Source organism: Triticum dicoccoides, chromosome 2B (assembly GCF_002162155.2).
Source record: "Triticum dicoccoides isolate Atlit2015 ecotype Zavitan chromosome 2B, WEW_v2.0, whole genome shotgun sequence".
NCBI lineage: Eukaryota > Viridiplantae > Streptophyta > Magnoliopsida > Poales > Poaceae > Triticum > Triticum dicoccoides.
The window spans coordinates 757614145-757638364 of NC_041383.1; positions in this window are offsets into that span (position 1 = coordinate 757614145).

Consider the following 24220-nt stretch of genomic DNA (forward strand, 5'->3'; position numbering starts at 1 on the left):
AGGGATTTTGATCCAGCATGGTGACTGTCGGTGTCAAAACCGGCGGATCTCGAGTAGGGGGTCCCGAACTGTGCGTCTAGGCGGATGGTAACAGGAGACAAGGGACACGATGTTTTACCCAGGTTCGGGCCCTCATGATGGAGGTAAAACCCTACGTCCTGCTTGATTGATATTGATAATGTGGGTATTACAAGAGTAGATCTACCACGAGATCAAGGAGGCTAAACCCTAGAAGCTAGCCTATGGTATGATTGTTGTAATGGTTGTTGTTGTGTCCTACGGACTAAAGCCATCCAGTTTATATAGACACCGGAGAGGGCTAGGGTTACATAGAGTCGGTTACAATGGTAGGAGATCTACATATACGTATCGCCAAGCTTGCCTTCCACGCCAAGGAAAGTCCCATCCGGACACGGGACGAAGTCTTCAATCTTGTATCTTCATAGTCTTGGAGTCCGGCTGACGATGATAGTCCAGCCGATGATAGTCCGGCCGATGATGATGGTCCGGCTATCCGGACACCCCCTAGTCCAGGACTCCCTCAGTAGCCCCCGAACCAGGCTTCAATGACGATAAGTCCAGCACGTGTGTAGTCTTCGGCGTTGCAAGGCGGGTTCTCCTTTAAGTTCCATGTACCTGCCGAAAAGTGTCCAGCTTCCTCATCAATGTTGCGCTTCTTGGCTTGCACGCCCAATAATGGCCTTCTTCCACGCGTCGCACGAATGCGAAAAGCCAGGGTATCTTTTATGTTTTACCCCCTAGCTGCGCAAATAACCTGCCTACAAGAGAGGCAGGAATCCAGATCCAAATCACACCATCTTCCTCCCGCGAGTACTCATCGGAGCGCGTCTTGACCAAAAATCCATTCCATCATGGACCGTCGACGCGGCTCCTCTTCTCGCATTCCCAGTCCTTCGCCAGGAGATTGGAGGAGATGCTCTGTTTCGCACAGCGAGCTGGTGACGCTCCAAGCGGAGGGATATCTTCCTCCGGCCTTTATGGTTCCGATTCGAGCCGGGCTGGCCACCTACAAAGGTGGGAAGCAAGTGGAACCCCTAGTCCCTCTAAAGGGGAGCGGGTATGCTTCATCCCTTATCTAATAAGGGGTCTTGGATTTCCTGTACATCCGTTCCTCCGCGGGCTCCTGGAGTTCTACGGACTCCAGCTTCATCACCTAAGGCCCGCCTCCATTCTGCATATCGCGGGTTTCGTAGCCCTTTGCGAGCTATTCCTGGGCGTCGAGCCCCATTTTGCGCTATGGAAGAGGTTATTCTGCCTCGTACCCCGCTCTTACGAGGGGTCAATATATCAAGTGGGCGGTGCCGGAATATGGCGCATCGCCGGGACCGGATATCTATCCGGAACCACTAGGAAGGCGTCCGAAGACTGGCCTTCAGAATGGTTTTATATAGAAGACGCTCCATTGCCGAATCCAATTCGGATCGGCCTCCCTGAGTTTAGTGACGGTCCTCTGAAGAAATGCCTAAGTTGGCGTCCGTGGAGCCCTCAGCTGGAGGAAGACAAGAGCATCCATTATTTGATGGGCCGGATAAGGTTGCTGGCCCATTCCGGATTGACCATGATCGGAGTCATGGCCACGTGCATTATGCGGGGGGTGCAGCCGCTGCAATACAGGGGCCACCCAATGTGGGATTTCAACGGGGAGGACGATGCCACCCGCCACGGCCGCAAGTGGCCGGGATCGGCCGAGGATCTAGTGAAGATTCTGTCCGGTCTATACAATGGGGAGAAGAAGACTTCCTCTGCACGAGCCCATTGAATGGGTTTTCCATGAATAACCCTCGGAGCTGGGTAAGCGGACGTTTATTCATCCGACCCGTGGTCTTAAAGCCGAGTACCTTACTCTGTGATTTTGACGCAGGAACTGCGCCGGGATGTGGAGGACATTCACAGTACGGCTCCACAACCCGAGGATCCGGGAAGATCCCTTGATCCGACCTCCGAAGAGGATCCAGATATAAAGGTGGAGCTAATTGACGGGGTGTTCCACCAGCTCAGCATGGACAATGCTTTAGTCACCATTACGGCCGACTACCCCGACTTGTCACCGGCTTCCCAGGTACTTATGACCGAATTCCTAACACCATTATTCCATCTTCGCGCGTTTCTGACCACCGTATACAACGGTGTCCTGCAGGCAGTGCCTTCAAGGCAGGAAGGCGAACCTGCGGCGGCTGACCAACAACGGTCAGTCCGGCCCAGCAGGCGGAAGAGGAGCGCGGCGCGAATTGAAACATCGCCGCAAAGGTATAGCTCATGGTTCGTTATTTAGAACAACGTTCCTAGGAAGCATTTGAGTGCTTATAACTTTTGTAGGAGAAAAAGCGCCCGCTGGACTGCGGGCGTAGAGGTTGTCAACCCAGCCTCTACCAGCCAAGCTCCAGCGCCTGGTCCGGAGGGGGAGGCGAGCGCAAGGCGTGAGCCGGATACTCCTCCAACCGAGGATGCCCACAGACTGTCCGCCACCAAATCTGAGGTGGAGAGCGCCATGAACCACAGGCGCCGCCGGACAGTTTTTCGTGACGCGTGCTTCTCCCCTGAGGCGTTGAATGCCTTTAACGCGGGGGACGCGCACCTCCGTGCCGCTCAAGATGGTTTGACCAGAGCCACGGAGCAGTATGTAAAAGACATACGGGTAAGAGATTTTAATAGTTGTATATGCCAGTAGCCCCCGAGACTTAAAGTAGTTGTATTAACTGATATAAGGATCATTTGAACTGTAGGATCTTACAAAGAAGAATACCCAACTGTCTCAGGAGCTGCAATAGTGTAAGGCCCAACTTGAGGCCGCACTTGCTACCGCAGGAGGAAACACAGGGACCTCTCCTGGTAACACATTATTTAAAAAGATAAGTAGTGTTTGGCCTATGCGCAAGTCTGATAATGACGTTGCAGGTGCTGCCGGACAAGATCCGGACAGGCAAGAACTTCTGCGCCAGCTGAAGGCCGGCGAGAGGGTGTTGCATAAGGTGTAGCACGAAAGGAACAAGCTCCAGGATGCCCATGCCCAGCTTGGAGAAGAGCTGAAAGGCGTTCAGGCCGAGCTGTCTGGCTCCGTTAAGGAGAATCAGCGGCTTCGTCACGGCATCTATATTAAGTGCTTGAGCGAACTCCTTTGAAAAGAAGAGTTCGGCGAGGAAGTCAATTGACAAAATATGTCTGTAGGTATACTCACAGGTCGCCCTATGGAGGAGATGCCCGTATCAACGGGTGATCAACTTCCCGAGCTGTTGCAACTGATCGAACGAGTTCGGCAGGCAATGAGCGGCGTCATCCAGGCTTTATGGCCAGCCTTCTCCCTACCCGAGGGCCTTGGGGAGCTTGCGGATAAGATTCAAGGAGTGCGGCAGCGCTTCCATTTATGGAAGATTTCAGCCTGCCGCCAAGGTGCCAGGGAGGCCTGGGCCATGGTGAAGACGCGGTACAAGAAGGCGGATCCCAACCACATGGCCGAGGTCGGACATGTGGGGCCCGATGGGAAGGAGATCCCTGTGAGTTTAGAGTTGGCCACTAAATTTTCCCAACGGGACTGTAAATTAGACAGCCTGTTAGACGGGATTGAGGAGGAATACAGTCAGTCGATTTGACAATGTATTGTAAAATGACATGTAAATGCCTTCTAGACGGATTGTAGATCGTTTGTCTTTGCCGACCTTTTCACTTCAACCTCGGGACCCTAGAGTCCGGAGTGTGTCCGAATACCTTCTCGGTTAAGAAACAACCGGGGCATGCATGGAGACCAGGCGTAGGGGTCATTAGTGCTTTATCAGACAAGTGCCCAACTAGTTATGTTATATTACATGGTTAGTAAGAAACATCTTCCAGGGAGAATAGTTCCGTTAAGGGTTCCTTTCCTCTGGGGAGGCATGCCCTAAAGTGCATGTCCGGATTGCGAAAAGAGCAGGATAACATCTGGGGGCAGGTAAATAAATTGACAAAAAATCATCTTTCAAATCACCGACCGAATATTCCCTTAAGAACGCTAGCTTTCGGCTTCACCCAGTCAGAGGTACACATCCGGCTGACCCGGCAGTAACAATCGCAGAGGTGCTCCCTTTACCTCCTAGCCGAACAATCAGGAACATAGGGGTAAGCACAGGAGCCAGGCAACCCAGCTTGGCCAAAACTTAAGTCATATCGATGCATATATTAGTGAATAAAAGGTACACGTGGAAGTTTGACACGCGTGCTGGGCATGAAGCCCTTATAATTAAGCTTCTGGTAAAGAAGCCCCCAGGTATAATGAGTGCGGATAGCACATCAATTGTGTGCGAACGATGCGCAAGTAAGCCTTTTAAGGCTGTGATGAATAGGGGTGAGAGAAAAAAGAGAAACAAAAGACAGCTGAAGTGTAAAAAATTTGGATGGGGGAAAGGGACGAACTCTTAGTCCGGCGCTAGGCATAGAATCTTCGGAGGCGGGCTGCGTTCCATGGGTTCGGCTCGAGTCGGTTATCCGACGCATTTCGTAGACGGTACGCTCCACCGGTCAAGACTTGATCGATGATGAAGGGGCCTTCCCATTTGGGCTTGAGCTTGTCCTTTTTCTTGTCCGGTAGGCGTAGAACTAGTTCGCCAACGTTGTAAGTATTGGCCCGTACTTCTCTGCTTTGGTATCTTCGAGCCTCCTGCTGATAGAATGCGGAACGAGCCTTGGCGACGTCGCGTTCTTCCTCCAATGCGTCCAAGCTGTCCTGCCGATCCAACTTGGCTTCTCTTTCTTCGTACATGCGCACTCGAGGTGAGTCATGAATGATGTCGCAGGGCAAAACTGCTTCTGCGCCGTATACCATAAAAAATGGTGTGAATCCGGTAGTACGGTTGGGCATTGTCCGCAGCCCCCAGAGTACGGAGTCGAGCTCCTCTACCCAGTGCGTGTCAGATTTCGTAAGGGACCACACTAGTCTGGGTTTGATGCCGCTCATTATTAGACCATTTGCTCGTTCCACTTGACCGTTGGTTTGAGGATGATAGACTGAAGCATAATCGAGCTTGACGCCCATATTTTTGCACCATGATTTAACCTCATCGGCCGTGAAGTTCGTGTCATTATCGGTGATGATGCTGTGGGGGACACCATAATGGTGTACTACCCTGGATATGAAGTCTATCACTGGTCCGGACTCTGCCGTTTTAACTGGCTTGGCCTCTATCCATTTGGTGAATTTATCCACCATGACCAATAGGTACCTTTGCTTGTGGGTTCCCCTTTAAGTGGTCCAACCATGTCTCGCCCCCAGACCGCGAACGGCCAGGTAATGGGTATAGTTTTGAGGGCGGTGGGTCGCATATGGCTCTGATTAGCAAAGAGCTGACAACCGACGCATCTTTGGACTAAGTCCTGAGCATCAGCTCGGGCCGTCGGCCAATAAAATCCTGTACGGAATGCCTTTCCTACAAGGGCCCGGGCTGCGGCGTGGTGTCCGCCTAGTCCGGCGTGAATTTCAGCCAGAAGGTCTCGCCCTTCCTCTTCAGAGATACACCTTTGAAGGACTCCGGTTGTGCTTTTCTTATAAAGTTCTCCCTCATGGACTTTGTAGGCTTTAGATCGCCGAATTATGCATCGGGCCTCATTTTGGTCTTCGGGAAGTTCCTGCGTAAGCAAGTAGGCTAGGAATGGCTCTGTCCACGGGGCGATTACGACCATTATGTCGTGGGCTGAAGGTGTTATTTCATCGGCTGAATCGCCGATTATGTCAAATTGCTCTGTGTCGGTTGGTGCGGCTGCTTCCGGTTTGTTATTTCCGGACTCCTCTTCCCATAGTACGGATGGCTTGAACAGCCGTTCCAGGAAGACGTTTGGAGGGACAGCGTCACGTTTCTCGCCGATGCGTGCCAATACGTGAGCCGCTTGGTTATTATCCCTGGCTACATGGTGGAATTCGAGTCCGTCGAACCGAGCTGACATTTTAAGGACAGTGTTACGATAGGCTGCCATTTTCGGATCCTTGGCGTGAAAGTCTCCATTTACTTGGGATATTGCGAGGTTTGAGTCCCCGCGCACCTCTACGCGTTGAATGCCCATGGAGATTTCCATCCGGAGGCCATGTAAGAGGGCCTCGTATTCGGCTGCGTTGTTGGAGTCCGTGTACATTACCTGAAGTATGTATTGGACTGTGTCCCCGGTTGGGGAAGTCAATACGACGCCAGCCCCCAATCCGGCCAACATTTTGGAGCCGTCGAAGTGCATAATCCAATTGGAGTATGCGCCGTACTCTTTAGGGAGTTCGGCTTCAGTCCATTCAGCGACGAAGTCAGCCAAAACCTGCGACTTTATAGCTCGCCGGGGTTTGTAAGTTATATCGAATGGTAAGAGCTCAATGGCCCATTTTGCAATCCTGCCCGTCGCGTCGCGGTTGTTTATAATGTCATTTAGGGGTACTTCGGAGGCCACTGTTATCGAACACTCTTGAAAGTAGTGTCGCAGCTTCCGGGATGCCATGAACACCGCATACGCTATTTTTTGATAGTGTGGGTAGCGGGACTTGCAGGGAGTTAAAACAGTGGATACGTAGTACACTGGTTTTTGAAGAGGGAATTTATGCCCTTCTGTCTCTCGTTCTTCGACGAGTACCGCGCTCACAACTTGATGTGTTGCCGCGATGTATAACAACATAGGTTCGCCCAAGTTGGGCACAGCCAGGACCAGATTTGTTTCCAATACGACTTTTATTTCTTCGAGTCCGGCACTGGCAGCACCCGTCCACTCGAAGTGTTCGGTGCGTCTAAGGAGGCGATAGAGGGGCAATGCCTTTTCTCCTAAGCAGGAGATAAAGCGGCTGAGAGCCGCCACGCATCCAGTTAATTTTTGGATCTGTTTGAGGTCTTTTGGAATATCCAGCTGTGATAGACCTCGGATCTTGGCCGGATTTGCTTCAATTCCTCTACCGGATACAGTGAAGCCCAAGAGCTTTCCGGCTGGTACGCCGAAAACGCATTTTTCCGGATTCAGCTTGATGTCATATTCTCGGAGGTTGTCGAACATGACCCTCAAATCGTCTACTAGAGTTTCGACGTGTTTGGTTTTGACGACTACGTCGTCTATGTATGCCTCTACTGTTTTGCCGATCTGGGTAGCCAGACATGTCTGAATCATGCGCTGATATGTTGCGCCGGTGTTTTTAAGTCCGAAGGGCATCATGTTGAAGCAGAATGGTCCATATGGAGTAACGAATGCCGTTGCGGCTTGGTCCGCTTCTGCCATCTTGATTTGATGGTAGCCGGAGTATGCGTCCAGGAAGCACAATGAATCGTGCCCTACGGTAGCATCGATGATTTGGTCGATGCGGGGGAGGGGGAAGGGATCCTTTGGGCAGGCCTTGTTTAGGTCTTTAAAATCGACACATAGGCGCCAGGATTTGTCCTTCTTTGGTACCATTACCAGGTTTGCTAGCCAATCCGGATGTTTGATGTCTCCGATGAATCCGGCTTCCAATAGTTTGGCTAGTTCTTCTCCCATTGCCTGTCTTTTGGGTTCGGAAAATCGTCGAAGAGCCTGTTTGACTGGCTTGAATCCTTTTAGGATATTTAGGCTATGCTCTGCCAATCTGCGTGGGATTCCCGGCATATCTGAAGGATGCCAGGCGAAAATGTCCCAATTTTCCCGAAGGAATTCTCATAGTGCGGCGTCTACATCAGGGTTCAACTGTGCCCCGATGGAGGCCGTCTTTGTCGGGTCCGTTGGATGGACCTGGAATTTTATTATTTCGTCCGCTGGTTTAAAGGAGGTGGACTTGGATCTCTTATCGAGTATCGCATCGTCTCTATGCACCGTAGAGCACAGCGCGGTGAGTTCCTCTGCCGCTAGGGCTTTGGATAGTGCCTCCAGGGCTAATGAGGCTGTTTTGTTTTCGGCGCGGAGTGCTATGTCCGGATCACTAACGAGAGTGATTATCCCGCCGGGCCCAGGCATTTTGAGCTTCATGTACCCGTAATGGGGTATGGCTTGAAAAATTGTGAATGCCTCTCATCCTAATATAGCGTGATATCCGCTGCTGAACGGGGCCACTTGGAACGTGATTTCTTCGGACCTGTAATTGTGCGGCGAGCCGAACACCACATCAAGTGTGATTTTTCCAGTGCAGCGCGCTTCCCGGCTAGGGATTATTCCTCTGAAGGTTGTGCTGCTTCGCTCAATGCGGCTCCAGTCTATTTCCATTTTGTGAAGAGTTTCCTCGGAGATGAGGTTTAATCCGCTGCTGCCATCCATGAGTACCTTGGTAAGTCGAAAGCCGTCCACAACTGGATTGAGGACCAATGCGGCTGGTGCTCGGGCTGTTCGGAATTTAGGTTCGTCGCTGGGGTTGAAGGTGATAGCCGCGTCGCTCCAAGGATTTGCTGTTGCTACTTGGTAGACTTCGGCGAGCCCGCGGATTGTTCGTTTCCGCATATTGTTTGATGCGAAAGTTTCGAAGACTGTTGATACCGTACCGGTACTGTTGGTGTGGTTTTCCGGGGCTAGAAGCTCCTCGCCACTTTTGGCCACCTGCCGTAATATCCAACATGCTCGAAGGCTATGTGTTGGGGTGGCGCCCTCGGTACTGTGAATTGTACAGGATCTGCTAAGCCATCCCTCCAATACGGTTCCGTTCCCTTTATGGGGCTTCTGTTTTTTGGTTTTTGTACCTGGTGCCTGAGTGTAATGCACCCTTTTGTTGCGGACTGGGGTTGTATTCGGGGCCGGATTGTCCCAAAACCTATTTTCGGTTTCCCGGAAACTCTCTATCGCACAGTACTTTCGTATTATGGATGCCAGGTCGGCGAAGCGTGTGATTTCACGATGGCTGACGGCGTTCAAGATTGCCCTGTCCGTGCAATTATTGCAAAAAATTGAGATTGCGTTTTCCTCTCGGCAGTCCTTTATCCTGTCCATAACCAGGAGGAATCTGGCCCAGTAATGATGTACTATTTCAGCTGGCTCTTGTCGGATTAGAGATAGATCGCATATATCTGGACTGGTGGGCCTAATTGAGTCCGGGACCCTACCCATCTTGAGGCTCGAGGGCCGAGAAGTTTCCGAATTCGGATGCTCGGAAATTGGAACATTGTCCAACGAGTCCGGTCCGATGCCTGACTTTAGGTTCAGTGCTTGATCGAAATCCGTCCCTCCGCGGGAATCCGGCATGGAGGGTTCGGTAGCCCGGACACGACTAGTTTTCAATATAGGAGAAGGGTCGCCGCGATGTTCCTCTACCACCGTGACGTGGTGGGTAACCTGGGGAGAGTTAATCTCTCTCAGATCAGTTTTAAGCCGGATCTGATTGTAGTCTGTAGCGACTCCCAGGCCGGCGATGCGATCCAAGAGTTCGTTTACGGACGAGAGCTCTGTTGGATCTAGCTGCTCGGCGAATTCCGAGTTGACGTGAAGATTTCTTTCGATGACCCGAGAGGTCATCATCGAATCGGTGGTCGGACATGCGGTCATAAGAAAACCGCCTAGCCGGATAGTTTGGCCGGCGGCCAAGGCTCCTTTGGTGAAGATACCGTCCTTGAAGACGGGAAGAGGCATCCTTCCTATCGGTGATGGCACAGAGGAACTCTCAATGAAAGCACCAATGTCGGTGTCAAAACTGGCGGATCTCGGGTAGGGGGTCCCGAACTGTGCGTCTAGGCGGATGGTAACAGGAGACAAGGGACACGATGTTTTACCCAGGTTCAGGTCCTCTTGATGGAGGTAAAACCCTACGTCCTGCTTGATTGATATTGATAATGTGGGTATTACAAGAGTAGATCTACCACGAGATCAAGGAGGCTAAACCCTAGAAGCTAGCCTATGGTATGATTGTTGTAATGGTTGTTGTTGTGTCCTACGGACTAAAGCCATCCGGTTTATATAGACACCGGAGAGGGCTAGGGTTACATAGAGTCGGTTACAATGGTAGGAGATCTACATATACGTATCGCCAAGCTTGCCTTCCACGCCAAGGAAAGTCCCATCCGGACACGGGACGAAGTCTTCAATCTTGTATCTTCATAGTCTTGGAGTCCGGCTGACGATGATAGTCTGGCCGATGATAGTCCGGCCGATGATGATGGTCCGGCTATCCGGACACCCCCTAATCCAAGACTCCCTCAGTGACCACAATCCCCTTCATGGATTTCTCGTAGAATCTCTTGTCCTTCTTCAGGAGAAACACAATGTTGGAATACGCCTGAAATACTACAACGGTGTAACTCGCCATTGTGAGTAACCTTGGACATGGATCGCCGGATTATCTGTCTGGCTAAAACCTCATCATTTGGTAGTTTTCCCTGGTTCATATACACCAAATATGGAACCGTCTAATCCGGAATGACATGTAAAGAAGCTACCAATTGGGCCTCCGGATCAGGAACAGCTAAATCCTCCTCTGTAGGCAACTTAACAGACGGGTTATGCAAGATATCTAAAAAGGTATTTGGTGGTACCGGTTTACGCTGAGATCCCAGCTGACTTAACGTGTCTGCTACTTCATTTTTGCGACTGTCAATGTGCTCAACCTGATATCCTTTAAAGTGACCAGCCACAATATCCACTTCGCGTCTGTAAGCCGCCATGAGTGGATCCTTAGAATCCCAAGTACCAGAAACTTGCTGAGCCACCAAATCGGAATCTCCAAAACAGCGAACCCGGCTTAAGTTCATTTCCTTGGCCACACGGAGACCGTGGAGTAAGGCCTCATACTCAGCTGCATTGTTAGTACAAGGAAACATTAAGCGGAGAACATAACAAATTTAACGCCTCGAGGGGAAGTAAGGACAACTCCAGCCACCGAGCCTTACAATTGCCTGGATCCATCAAAGTGAATAGTCCAGTATGTATTATCCCGTTTGTCATCTGCTGCCCGTAACTCGGTCCAATCGTTGATGAAGTCAACAAGCGCCTGAGACTTGATGGCTGTTTGAGGGATATACTTCAACCCATGTGGACCAAGCTCAATTGCCCACTTTGCAACCCGGCCAGTTGCTTCCCTGTTCTGAATTATATCGCCCAAAGGAGCAGAACTAACCACTTTGATGGGATGGCCTAGAAAGTATTGCTTGAGCTTCCGACTTGCCATAAAAACCCCATATACCAGCTTCTGCCAATGCAGATATCGTTGGTTTGACTCGATCAGCACTTCACTGATATAGTAAACCGGCCTTTGAACCGGATATTCCTTCCCGGCCTCCTTGGGCTCAACCACAATTGCCACACTGATCGCACGGGCATTAGCAGCCATGTACAATAACAAGGGCTCCTTATCAACCGGAGCAGCAAGGACCAGCGGTTCAGCCAACTCCCGCTTCAAGTCCTCAAATGCCCCATTAGCTGCACCACTCTAGACGAAATCATCTGTCTTCTTCAACATCTGATACAAAGGAATCGCCTTCTCTTCCAAGAGGCTGATAAACCGGCTAAGGGCTGCAATTTGACCCGCCAGACACTGAACATCATTAATGCACTTCAGTTTAGCCAAGGATGTGATCACTTTGATCTTCTTCGGACTGGCCTCAATGCCTCTGTTAGACACTAGAAAGCCCAAGAGCTTGCCTGCCGGAACACCAAAAATGCACTTGTTCGGATTGAGCATCATTTTATAAACCCGAAGATTGTCAAACATCTCCTTAAGGTCATCTATCAAGGTTTCCTTCTTCCTGGATTTTACTACAATGTCGTCCACATAGGCATGAACATTGCGCCCAATCTGAGTGTGAAGACAATTTTGCACACAACACTGATAAGTTGCCTGGGCACTCTTGAGTCCGAATGGCATTGAAACATAGCAGAAGGCTCCAAAAGGAGTGATGAAGGATGTCTTCTCCGGGTCTTTAACTGCCATTTTGATCTTATGATAACCTGAATAAGCATCCAAGAAACTCACGCGCTCACAACCCGCCGTCGCATCAATAATCTGATCAATACGCGGGAGAGCAAAAGGATCCGCCGGACAAGCCTTGTTCACATATATGTAGTCCACACACGTGCGCCAAGTGCCGTTTTTCTTAAGAACAATCACCGGATTATCCAACCACTCAGGGTGAAATACTTCGACGATAAACCCGGCAGCCAACAGCCGGGCTACCTCCTCTCCAATGGCCTTGCGTCTTTCCTCGTTAAAGCAGCAAAGAAACTGCTTGACCGGTTTAAACTTGGGATCAATATTGAGAATGTGCTCAGCGAGTTCCGTCGGTACACTTGGCATGTCAGAAGGCTTCCATGCAAAAATGTCCCAGTTCTCACGGATGAACTCGATGAGCGTGCTTTTCTATTTCGGATCCAGATTGGTGCTGATGCTAAACTGTTTGGATGAATCGCCAGGAACAAGATCATCAAGTTTAGTCTCATCAGCCGGTTTGAACTTCAGGGTCGGGTCATGCTCAGTGGTGGGCTTATTCAGAGGGGTCATGTGTGCCGGATCAACATTGTCTTTATAGAACTTCAGCTCCTCTGTAGCACAAACCAACTCAGCATAGGCTGCATCACCTCCCTCACAATCCAAAGCGATCTTTCGACTTCCGTGTACTATGATAGTCCCCTTATGACTGACATTTTGAGCTATAAATAGATATAGCAGGGCCTCACCATGAATTTTGCGTAAGCCGGCCGTCCAAACAATGCGTAATATGGGCTCTGGATTTTCACCACTTCAAAGGTCAATGTTTCAGACCTGGAATCATGCTCATCTCCAAACAGAACCTCCAAAGCGATCTTTCCAACAGGATATGCCGATTTACCTGGTATTACACCATGAAAAATAGTGTTTGACGGTTAAGACTCTTGTTTGTCAACCCCATGCGACGAAAGGTCTCATAGTACAGGATATTGATACTACTCCCTCCATCCATCAACACTTTGGTAAATTTATAACCTCCCACCTCAGGTGCCACCACTAAAGCTAGATGACCCGGATTGCCAACCCGGGGCGGATGATCCTCTCTGCTCCACACAATGGGTTGTTCGGACCACCGCAAATAATGAGGCACTGCCGGTTCAAAAGCGTTAATTGCCCTCTTGTGAAGCTTCTGATCGCGCTTGCACAGACTAGTAGTGAACACATGATACTACCCACCATTCAACTGCTTTGGGTGACTTTGATAACCTGACTGCTGCTGATTCCCTTGATTACTCTGTTGGTTATTACCACCTTGGTTGTTCTGGTTGCCCTGATTATTTTGAAATCCAGAGTTTGAACCGCCGCCACCATGAAAACCTGGACCTGAACCGCCCGACGGACCCTGATCATACCGGAAGAGATCAGATTTTTTGAACTCCTTCATAATGTAACAATCTTTCCAAAGATGTGTGCCAGGAGCCTACTTGGTTCCATGTTTTGGGCAAGGCTGGTTTAACAGACGCTCCAGATTCATACCTCCATCGCGCTGGGGCAGTTTACCTTTACGATGCTGCATATTGGTGTTAGGCACAAGATCTGAATTATCTGCTTTGCGCTTACCATTATTCCCATGGCTCCCTTGGTTGTGATGTTGTCCCTTTGCACCGCCGTTTTTCTTTCCCTTCTCCGGTTTCTCCTCATCAGAATTGGGATCCTTGGTGTCGATGTCAAAAGCGGCGGATCTCGGGTAGGGGGTCCCGAACTGTGCGTCTAGGCGGCTGGTAACAGGAGACAAGGGACACGATGTTTTACCCAGGTTCGGGCCCTCTTGATGGAGGTAAAACCCTACGTCCTGCTTGATTGATATTGATGATGTGGGTACTACAAGAGTAGATCTACCACGAGATCAAGGAGGCTAAACCCTAAAAGCTAGCCTATGGTATGATTGTTGTTATTGTTGTTGTCCTACGGACTAAAGCCATCCGGTTTATATAGACACCGGAGAGGGCTAGGGTTACATAGAGTCGGTTACAATAGTTGGAAATCTACATATCCGTATCGCCAAGCTTGCCTTCCACGCCAAGGAAAGTCCCATCCGGACACGGGACGAAGTCTTCAATCTTGTATCTTCATAGTCTTGGAGTCTGGCCGATGATGATAGTTCGGCTATCTGGACACCCCCTAGTCCAGGACTCCCTCAGTAGCCCCTGAACCAGGCTTCAATGACGACGAGTCCGGTGTGCATATTGTCTTCGGCATTGCAAGGCGGGTTCCTTCTCCGAATAGTTTGTAGAAGATTGTGAACACCAGGATAGTGTCCGGCTCTGCAAAATAAATTCCACATTCCACCGTAGAGAGAATAATATTTACACAAGTTCAATCTGCTGACGTATTTCGTGGTGTGACGTCACACCACAAACAAGCTTTTACTTGAATCATTTTTATTGTGCCGCCTCAGCGCGTTTAGTGAAGAGGTTTCCTTGGCACGTCTTGTCGAAGCAGAGATCGTGTTCCCCTTATTCCGGGATTCTCATCAATACGGACGTGGGTAACCCAACCGCACCATTAATTGCGGCGCTTGGGAGAAAAGCGAGTTTTACCAGGCCGGTGGGGACGCATAGTTTCGTCCGCCCATATATAAGGGGATAAGGATCCACCTTTTTACCTACGCCTTCTTCCTCCTTTGCTTATCCATCTCCGTGCACTCGAGCTCCAGCGCAAAAGTCCGCACATCTCACCTTGACCTTCTCTAGCCATGTCCGGAGCGGGAGGCAAGAGGATGGCCTCCTCCGTCACAGAGGGGCACATAGGGAGGCTGCGCGGCGCCGGATACCTGTCCAGCGACATCGCGCACCGGCTCCCCGACAAGGGGCAGCTCATCCACACCGCCAGGCCCCATGAGAGGGTGGTATTCCTTCCCCATTTCCTCTGCGGACTGGGCTTCCCACTTCACCCCTTTGTCCGGGGGCTCATGTTCTACTACGGCCTGGATTTCCATGATCTGGCCCCGAATTTCATCCTCAACATCTCGGCGCTTATCGTCGTGTGCGAGGCTTTCCGCTGCATTCAGCCCCACTTCGGCTTGTGGCTCAAGATCTTCAATGTCAAGCCGAAGGTCATGAAGGGGAATCAAGCGGAATGCGGAGGCGCCATGGTGGGCAAGATACCCAACGTTACTTGGCTCGAGGGCGCCTTCGTGGAAACCATCAAGGGGTGGCAATCGGGGTGGTTCTGCATCACCGAGCCGCGTGACCCTAAATGGGCAGCGGCCCCCGAATTCAGATCTGGCATCCCCACACGGCTCACCTCTTGGAAGGAGAGTCGCCTGACTTGGGGCAATTTGGAGGAGCTGACCGGACTCCAAGCCTGCATCCAGAAGCTGGTGGATAAGAAGCTCAAGCTTGTCAACGTGGTCCAGGTCATGCTCATCCGCCGGATTCTCCCGTGCCAACAACGGGCCTTTAAATTGTGGGAGTTCAATCCGGCTCAGCACCGAACCTTGAGCGGGCTCTTCGACACTAGGTACGAAGATGCCTGGAAGGTGCTTTTTAAGGGCGCCGAGGCTCCCGCATCTGCTACCGAAGATCGCGGATTCCGCTCGCAGCGTCAGGCTGACGAGGTAAATGATTTTATCCTTTACGGGACACTTGTTTTCCATAGTTTGACTCTATGCGGGATCTAAATTCCGTTTCCTTTGACAGGACTGGCTGAAGAAGGCCGAGAAGACTATCTGTCCGGCCCCCTTGCCAGAAGACCCAGTGGATGCCCGTCTAGCGGGGCTGCTGGTTCCGGCACCCGATGTGGTGCCGGAGAAGAAGGCCAAGAAGGACGCCATGGGTACTCGAAAGAGTTCCCGTTTTCAGGTGTCCGATGACTCTGAGGCGGACTCCTCCCCCGAAGACGAGGAGGAGAAGAAAAAGGTCTCTCCCCCAGCAGGGGGAGGGAAGAAAAGGAAGGCCTCCCCAGCTGGGGAGGCCGAAGGGTCCAAGAAGGGAAGGACTCTTCCCCCGGACTATTCCGCCAACATCGGAGACGACGATGAGGATTGGCCTCCAAGGGCCAAGCCCCTAGCGAGATCGTAAGTATCCGGACTCCCGAATGACTTCATGATTTTTCTTTTTGCCACTTGGTGTCTTTCTAACGCGGCATACAACCCTGCAATCCGCCCAAGGATGATCTCCCCGCTTCGTCGAGCGGGTCCTTGGGCTCGTCGGATGTGAACAACACTTCACTTCCAACCGCCTCCTCTCCCCGCGACGCTGACGACGTCGAGGTGGGATCCCAGAGAGGGACCCATCTGGAGGAGGAGGACCCGGAGGTGGCACAGGGCGACCTCCCGGACTTCGTGCCGGACTCCGTACCGGAACGTGTAGTGGTTCCGGAGTCCGGCGGGCGGCCCCTTTGTAAGAAGGGCAAGACCGTGGCACCGGCGGCCTCCATCCAACCGGAGGCGCCGGATAACTTGCCGGAGGCGCTCCATGGCGCTTCCATCATGGAGGGACACCGCACTGTCATGAGTGCGGTGATTCAGAAGGTCCAGCTCGCCAAAAGCGGGCTGACCGAAGCCTGCAGTAGCCTTCTATCAGGCTTTGAGGTTAGAATATTAATATATGTAAAATAGTACCGCATAGACAGTAGCCCCTGATGCCCGGTTCGATGTTCGGAAAGAAAAGCCGGACTAAGGATCTAAAAAGATATACGCAGGAGTCATAAAAAATATGTCGATATGGGATTGCAGGCTACGTTGCTGACCTCTACCGCACTGACTGCGGAGGTCAATGCTTTGAAGCGAAACCTCGAGCGGTCCGAGACGAGCTCGGCCGTTCCAAGAAGCAGCTCGAGATCAAAGAAGGTGAGTAGCACCTTATTAAAGTTGTACCTTACAGAAAAGGATTTGGTTGCAGGAATAATGACAGGGATAACGTGTGTATTGCCGGGGCCACAAACGAGGTGGCAACCCTGAAGGAGGCGGTGTCCGTGGCCGAACATAATGCGGCGCGGAGCGCACCGAGCGAGAGAAGCAGGAGGCGCGGGTGGCGGAGGCGCGGGTGGCGGATGTGCGACAAGAGCTCTAGGCTCTCGTGGAAAAACATGAGAGTTTGGAGTGCAACTCGAAGACTCGAGAGTCCGAGCTTGCATCAGCTCTTGAGAGCGCCAAAGCCGCTAAGGCCGAAGCCTACAAGGCCCTCTAGGAAATCGAGGCGTTGAAGAAAATAGCGTCGGGTAAGGCATTTTTCATGCAAAGCAAGCATGTGAATGTAAATTACCTGGTACTTACCCGAATTTGGAGCTCTCCAGGAGCGTTCGCAGATCTGCCCCGCAGCGTGTCCGATGCTGCCGCTTTCTACAGGGCCGAGGAGGGGAGCTTGACGGAGAAGGTATTCTGGTCTCAGTATGCTCAGGCCGGACATCTGGTGCCCCTTAGCGACCAGCTGAAGCAGCTGGTCGAGCTCCACAAGGTGGCCGAACAGGCCATGAAGGGCCTCATAGTTCGGTTGTGGCCCAATGAGGCCATGCCTGGGACCTACTTCGGCCTGGTGCGGCGGCTGGTGGATGCTTGTCCATGGGTTGAGGTCATCAAGCGATCCACCTGTATTGAAGGTGCCCGTCGGGCCCTTGCCCGTGCTAAGGTGCACTGGGGCAAGATGGATGCTGAGAAGCTTGTGACGGACACGACACCGCCGGGCAAGGAGTATCGCACGCCCGAGATGTATTGCAAGAGTGTCCCGAAGGGTGCCTGCACTATTGCGGGTGAGTGCTCCAATGATGTAATATTTGAGTAGACTCGCATTTTGTTATCCTGTGCGCAGAATACTTTGTTCATGTGCGCTAAGCAATGCTTGTTGATTTAAAATATTACCTTCTGTGCGGCTGTTTATCAAATCTGAGAGATGGCAAGTCGTCGGCTTCAGCCCCCATGCCACGAGTGCTGGGGTGTTCGGGATAAATTTGAGCACTCTTGTTCCCATATTTGGGTCCATCTAGGGAGGCGCTCAACACGACGAACTAGGCAATCAGACTTATAATGCTTGAACACTCTCACTTAGCCATAGAATTCTATAATTTTAAATTTCGGCGAAGCCCCTAGTGTTCGGAAGGCCGAATTTGGGGCGCTATCCACGCCTGGGCCTGACAAAGCCGGTTCTTCGCTCTAAGCGGCATAAGTCTTTAGGGACTTGAAAAAACCTCTCGAACAGCGACCGGCTCTCGCCTCATCATGACAGTCAGTTTTAGCTTTCTCCACTGAGGCGTTAGCCCAGCTCAACTGGGGCGCAATCGCAGTGGTTCTCCCAGTGCTACCTTAGCCGATACAACGAAACGTAAGGTACCAAAACATGGGAGCCGGGCAAACCCAACTATTGACCCAAGACATGATTCGGAGCTGATGCATATAATGCTATAAGTTCGGGGTGCCGCACTTGTGAAAGTGTTTGGACTTATCACACCATAATGTGGGGAACATAAGGCCCTGGTGTGTTTAGCTGTACCAAAGTGTACGGATGCAACATGTCTTAAATGAACATATGTATAAGAAAGAAATGCAATTATAAGCAAAAAGGTGCTGCATTGTTTTTATTCAAGAAGTACTGCTATGAATGCAAAATGATACAAATAGTGCGATAAGCAAGGGATGGGACTATTAAACATGTCCCCCTCCAGGGGCAGGCTGCGGAGTGGTGTATAAAACAGATTTAATGCTTGTAAAGGAGACCACCTGGATATTCATCGCAGCCTTTCTCCTCCCCTGGCTGTTGCATCGTGAGTTCGGCCGGTCTACTGCCGGACAGGGCCTCTGGTGAACGGAGTCCTGTAGGTAAGAAAAAAAAATGACACACTTGGGATCCCCTGATGTGGTTGAGCCGCATTCTGGGCCTGTGGTGGTCGTGCCCCTTCCCCTATGCCCATGGTATCTCTAGAGCGCAATGATGTACGCAAAGGACTAGTCTTGCGATCTTGCGAGGGCTGGGTTGGGGCCGCATTGCTACGCGTGCTTGGAACGCGCCAGGTGGTCTTGTTGTAGGTTACTTCGGGCGCGTTTGGTCGTGTCCGGTCTTTTAACGGCCGTACTCGAGAATTGCCTTAAGAGGCTGCATTGTACTCTTGCCGCGAGAGTCGCTGTATGTTCCTCCGTTCGGAGGGAGCGCTCGGTGTTTCCGTTGACCGTGATGACTCCGCGAGGGCCTGGCATCTTGAGCTTGAGGTATGCGTAGTGGGGCACTGCGTTGAACGTGGCAAACGCGGTCCGTCTGAGCAGAGCATGATAGCCGCTGCGGAACGGAACTATGTCGAAGATTAACTCCTCACTTCGGAAGTTATCCAGGGATCCGAAGACCACTTCCAGTGTGACTGAGCCTGTACAATTGGCCTGTACACTTGGTATGACGCCTTTGAAGGTCGTCTTTGTGGGTTTAATCCTTGAGGGGTCTATTCCCATCTTGCGCACCGTGTCCTGATAAAGAAGGTTCAGGCTGCTGCCGCCGTCCATCAGGACTCTGGTGAGGTGAAATCCATCGACGATTGGGTCTAAAACCAATGCGGAGAATCCGCCGTGGTGGATGCTGGTGGGGTGGTCCCTTCGATCAAAAGTGATCGGGCAGGAGGACCATGGGTTGAACTTCGGGGCGACTGGCTCCATTGCGTATACGTCCCTGAGTGCATGCTTCCGCTCCCTCTTGGGTATGTGGGTTGTGTATGTCATATTCACCGTCCGCACTTGTGGGGGAAAACCCTTCTGTCCTCTATTGTTCGGCGGTCGGGTCTCTTCTTCGTCATCGCTCTGCAGCCCCTTGTCATTGTTTTCGGCAATTAGCCTGCCTGCCTACTTGAATACCCAACAGTCCATGTTGGTGTGGTTGGCTGGCTTTTCGGGGGTGCTGTGTATCTGGCACGAGCGATCGAGTATTCGTACCAAATTGGACGGACCCGTAGTAGTTCTTTTGAATGGCTTCTTCCGCTGACCGGGTTTGGAGCCTCTGAATCCGGCGTTGACTGCCGTGTCCTCATTATTGTCGCCGTTAATGCGGCGTTTATTCTTACTGCGACGCGACCTGCCATTGCGATCCTTGGTATCCGGACTGCCAGAATTTTTGCTGAGGTTGTTGCTGCGAGCTAGCCAGCTGTCCTCTCCTGCGCAAAAGCGGGTCATGAGTGATGTGAGGGCTGCCATGGATTTCGGCTTTTCCTGTCCCAGGTGCCGGGCAAGCCACTCGTCGCGGATGTTATGTTTGAAGGCCGCGAGGGCCTCCGCATCCGGACAGTCGATGATTTGGTTTTTCTTAGTTAAGAACCGTGTCCAGAATTGTCTGGCCGATTCGTGTGGCTGCTGAATTATGTGGCTTAGGTCGTCAGCATATGGTGGTCGCACATACGTGCCCTAGAAGTTATCAAGGAATGCGGCTTCCAGGTCCTCCCAACATCCAATTGATTCTGCTGGCAAGCTGTTAAGCCAATGCCGAGCTGGTCCTTTAAGCTTGAGTCGGAGGTATTTGATGGCGTGAAGATCGTCACCGCGGGCCATGTGGATATGAAGGAGATAGTCTTCGATCCAAACCGCGGGGTCTATTGTGCCGTCATAAGATTCGATATTCACGGGTTTAAACCCTTCGTGGATTTGATGATCCATTACTTCGTCTGTGAAGCATAGTGGGTGTGCGGCGCCTCTGTATTGGGCTATATCGCGACGAAGCTCCAACGAGCTTTGTCTATTGTGTTCGGCCCGGCTGGACTTACTGTGTCCGGCGCGACGGTTGTCGTCACGTATTATGGGGCGCCCACGCGATCCGTAGATCGATCTTGATTGTCTTGCCTTATCCTCCAATATATCTCGCAAGTCTGGAGCATTCCCCTGTGGCCTTGTGTTGTTCGAGCGATGCCGGGGTACGGTTCTAGTGAAGGGCCTGGAGACCTCTCTGTCGCGGCCACGAGGTGGCCGGTCATCCGTATTGTGCTCTGGTGATGCAGGTTTATATACCTCCTCCTCTAATCGTGGGAGCAACTTGCGTTTGGGGTAAATTTTGGAGGGGCGTTCGAGCTCATGCTCTTCGGCCGCCAGGACTTCCGTCCATCTGTCGGCTAGCAGATCTTGATCAGCTCTGAGCTGTTGCTGCTTTTTCTTGAGGCCGTTTGCCATGGCCATAAGCCTGCGTTTAAAACGCTCTTGTTCGACGGGATCCTCAGGCACGACAAATTCATCGTCGTCGAGGCTTGCCTCGTCTCCAGAGGGAGGCATGTAACTATCGTCCTCTACCTCTTCGTCTGTCGCCCTCTTGTGAGGGCTTGCATCTCCGTCCTCCTGCGCTGAATCTTGCTGGAGGGGGTTGTCTTCGGCACCTTCTGGGGTATTATTATCTCCGGTGCCGGAATCGCCATTCTTGCTGTGGCAGGATTTAGAGCGGCGCCGCTGACGCCGGTGCTTGGGCTGTTTCTTGGAGGGGTCTTCTGTTGGGGAACGTTGCAGAAAATTAAAATTTCTTCTACGGTTTCACGAAGATCCATCTATGAGTTCATCTAAGCAACGAGTCAAGGGAGTGAGTTTGCATCTAAATACCACCTGTAGATCGCGTGCGGAAGCTTGCAAGGGGATGGTGATGATGGAGTCGTACTCGACGTGATTCAGATCACCGATGTCCAAGTGCTGAACGGACAGCACCTCTGCGTTCAACACACGTACGGGACGGGAGACATCTCCTCCTTCTTGATCCAGCAAGGGGGAAGGAGAGGTTGATGATGATCCAGCAGCACGACGGCGTGGTGGTGGATGCAGCAGAACTCCAGCAGGGCTTCACTAAGCGTCTACGGGAGGAGGACGAGGTGTAGCAGGGGGAGGGAGGCGCCAAGGCAATGGGTGTGGCTGCCCTCCCCCTGCCCTCCTTTATATAGGACCCCAGGGGGGGGGCCGGCCCTGAGAGATTGGATCTCCCAAGGGGGCGGCGGCCAAGGGGGGGGAGGAGTGCCCCCCAAGGCATGTGGTGCGCCCCCCCCCACCCTAGGGTTTCAACCCTAGGCGCAGGGGGTGGGCCTAGGGGGGCGCACCAGCCCACTATCGGCTGGCTCCCCTCCCACGTCAGCCCATGGGACCCTCCGGGATGGGTGGCGCCACCCGGTGGACCCCCGGGACCCTTCCGGTGGTCCCGGTACATTACCGGGTGACCCCGAAACTTTCCCGATGGCCGAAATACCACTTCCTATATATTCTTTACCTCCGGACCATTCCGAAACTCCTCATGACGTCCGGGATCTCATCCGGGACTCCGAACAACATTCGGTATGCTGCATACTCATATTCATACAACCCTAGCGTCATCGAACCTTAAGTGTGTAGACCCTACGGGTTCGGGAGACACGCATACATGACCGAGACGACTCTCGGGCAATAACCAACAGCGGGGTCTGGATACCCATGTTGGCTCCCACATGCTCCTCGATGATTTCATCGGTTGAACCACGATGTCGAGGATTCGATCAAACCCTGTATACAATTCCCTTTGTCAATCGGTACGTTACTTACCCGAGACTCGATCGTTGGTATCCTAATACCTTGTTTAGTCTCGTTACCGGCAAGTCACTTTACTCGTACCATAATGCATGATTCCGTGGCCAACACCTTAGTCACCTTGAGCTCATTATGATGATGTATTACCGAGTGGGCCCAGAGATACCTCTCCGGCATACGGAGTGACAAATCCTAGTCTCGATCCGTGTCAACCCAATAGACACTTTCAGAGATACCTGTAGTGCACCTTTATAGTCACCCAGTTATGTTGTGACGTTTGATACACCCAAAGCACTCCTACGGTATCCAGGAGTTACACGATCTCATGGTCGAAGGAAGAGATACTTGACATTGGCAAAGCTCTAGCAAACGAACTACACGATCTTTGTGCTATGCTTAGTATTGGGTCTTGTCCATCACATCATTCTCCTAATGATGTGATCCCGTTATCAACGACATCCAATGTCCATAGCCAGGAAACCATGACTATCTGTTGATCACAACGAGCTAGTCAACTAGAGGCTCACTAGGGACATATTGTGGTCTATGTATTCACACGTGTATTACGATTTCCGGATAATACAGTTATAGCATGAATAAAAGACAATTATCATGAACAATGAAATATAATAATACTTTTATTATTGCCGCTAGGGCATATTTCCAACAGTCTCCCACATGCACTAGAGTCACCAATCTAGTTACATTGTGATGAATCGAACACCCATAGAGTTCTGGTGTTGATCATGTTTTGCTCGCGAGAGAGGTTTAGTCAACAGATCTGCGACATTCAGATCCGTATGTACTTTGCAAATTTCTATGTCTCCATCTTGAACATTTTCACGGGTGGAGTCGAAACTAGCATCGACGTAACCCTTTACGACGAGCTCTTCGTCTCCTCCATAAACGAGAAACATGTCCTTTGTCCTTTTCAGGTACTTCAGGATATTCTTGACCATTGTCCAGTGTTCCTTGCCGGGATTACTCTGGTATCTTGCTACCAAACTTACGGCAAGGTTTACATCAGGTCTGGTACACAGCATGGCATACATAATAGATCCTATGGCTGAAGCATAGGGGATGACGCTCATCTCTTCTTTATCTTTCGCCGTGGTCGGTGACTGAGCCGAGCTCAATCTCACACCTTGTAACATAGGCAAGAACCCTTTCTTGGACTGATCCATTTTGAACCTTTTCAAAATCTTATCAAGGTATGTGCTTTGTGAAAGACCTATGAGGCGTATCGATCTATCTCTATAGATCTTGATGCCTAATATATAAGCAGCTTCTCCAAGGTCCTTCATTGAATTTTTTTTGTTCAAGTAGGCCTTAATGCTGTCCAGAAATTCTATATTATTTCCCATCAAGAGTATGTCATCTACATATAATATGAGAAATGCTACAGAGCTCCCACTCACTTTCTTGTAAACGCAGGCTTCTCCATAAGTCTGCATAAACCCAAACGCTTTGATCATCTCATCAAAGCGAATATTCCAACTCCGAGATGCTTGCACCAGCCCATAAATGGATCGCTGGAGCTTGCATACTTTGTTAGCGTTCTTAGGATCGACAAAACCTTCCGGCTGCATCATATACAGTTCTTCCTTAAGATGCCCGTTAAGGAATGCCGTTTTGACGTCCATCTGCCATATCTCATAATCATAGTATGCGGCAATTGCTAACATGATTCGGACGGACTTTAGCTTCGCTACGGGAGAGAATGTCTCGTCGTAGTCAATCCCTTGAACTTGTCGATAACCCTTAGCGACAAGTCGAGCTTTATAGATGGTAACATTGCCATCCACGTCTGTCTTCTTCTTAAAGATCCATTTGATTTCTATCGCTTGCCGATCATTGGGCAAGTCTGTCAAAGTCCATACTTTGTTTTCATACATGGATTCTATCTCAGATTT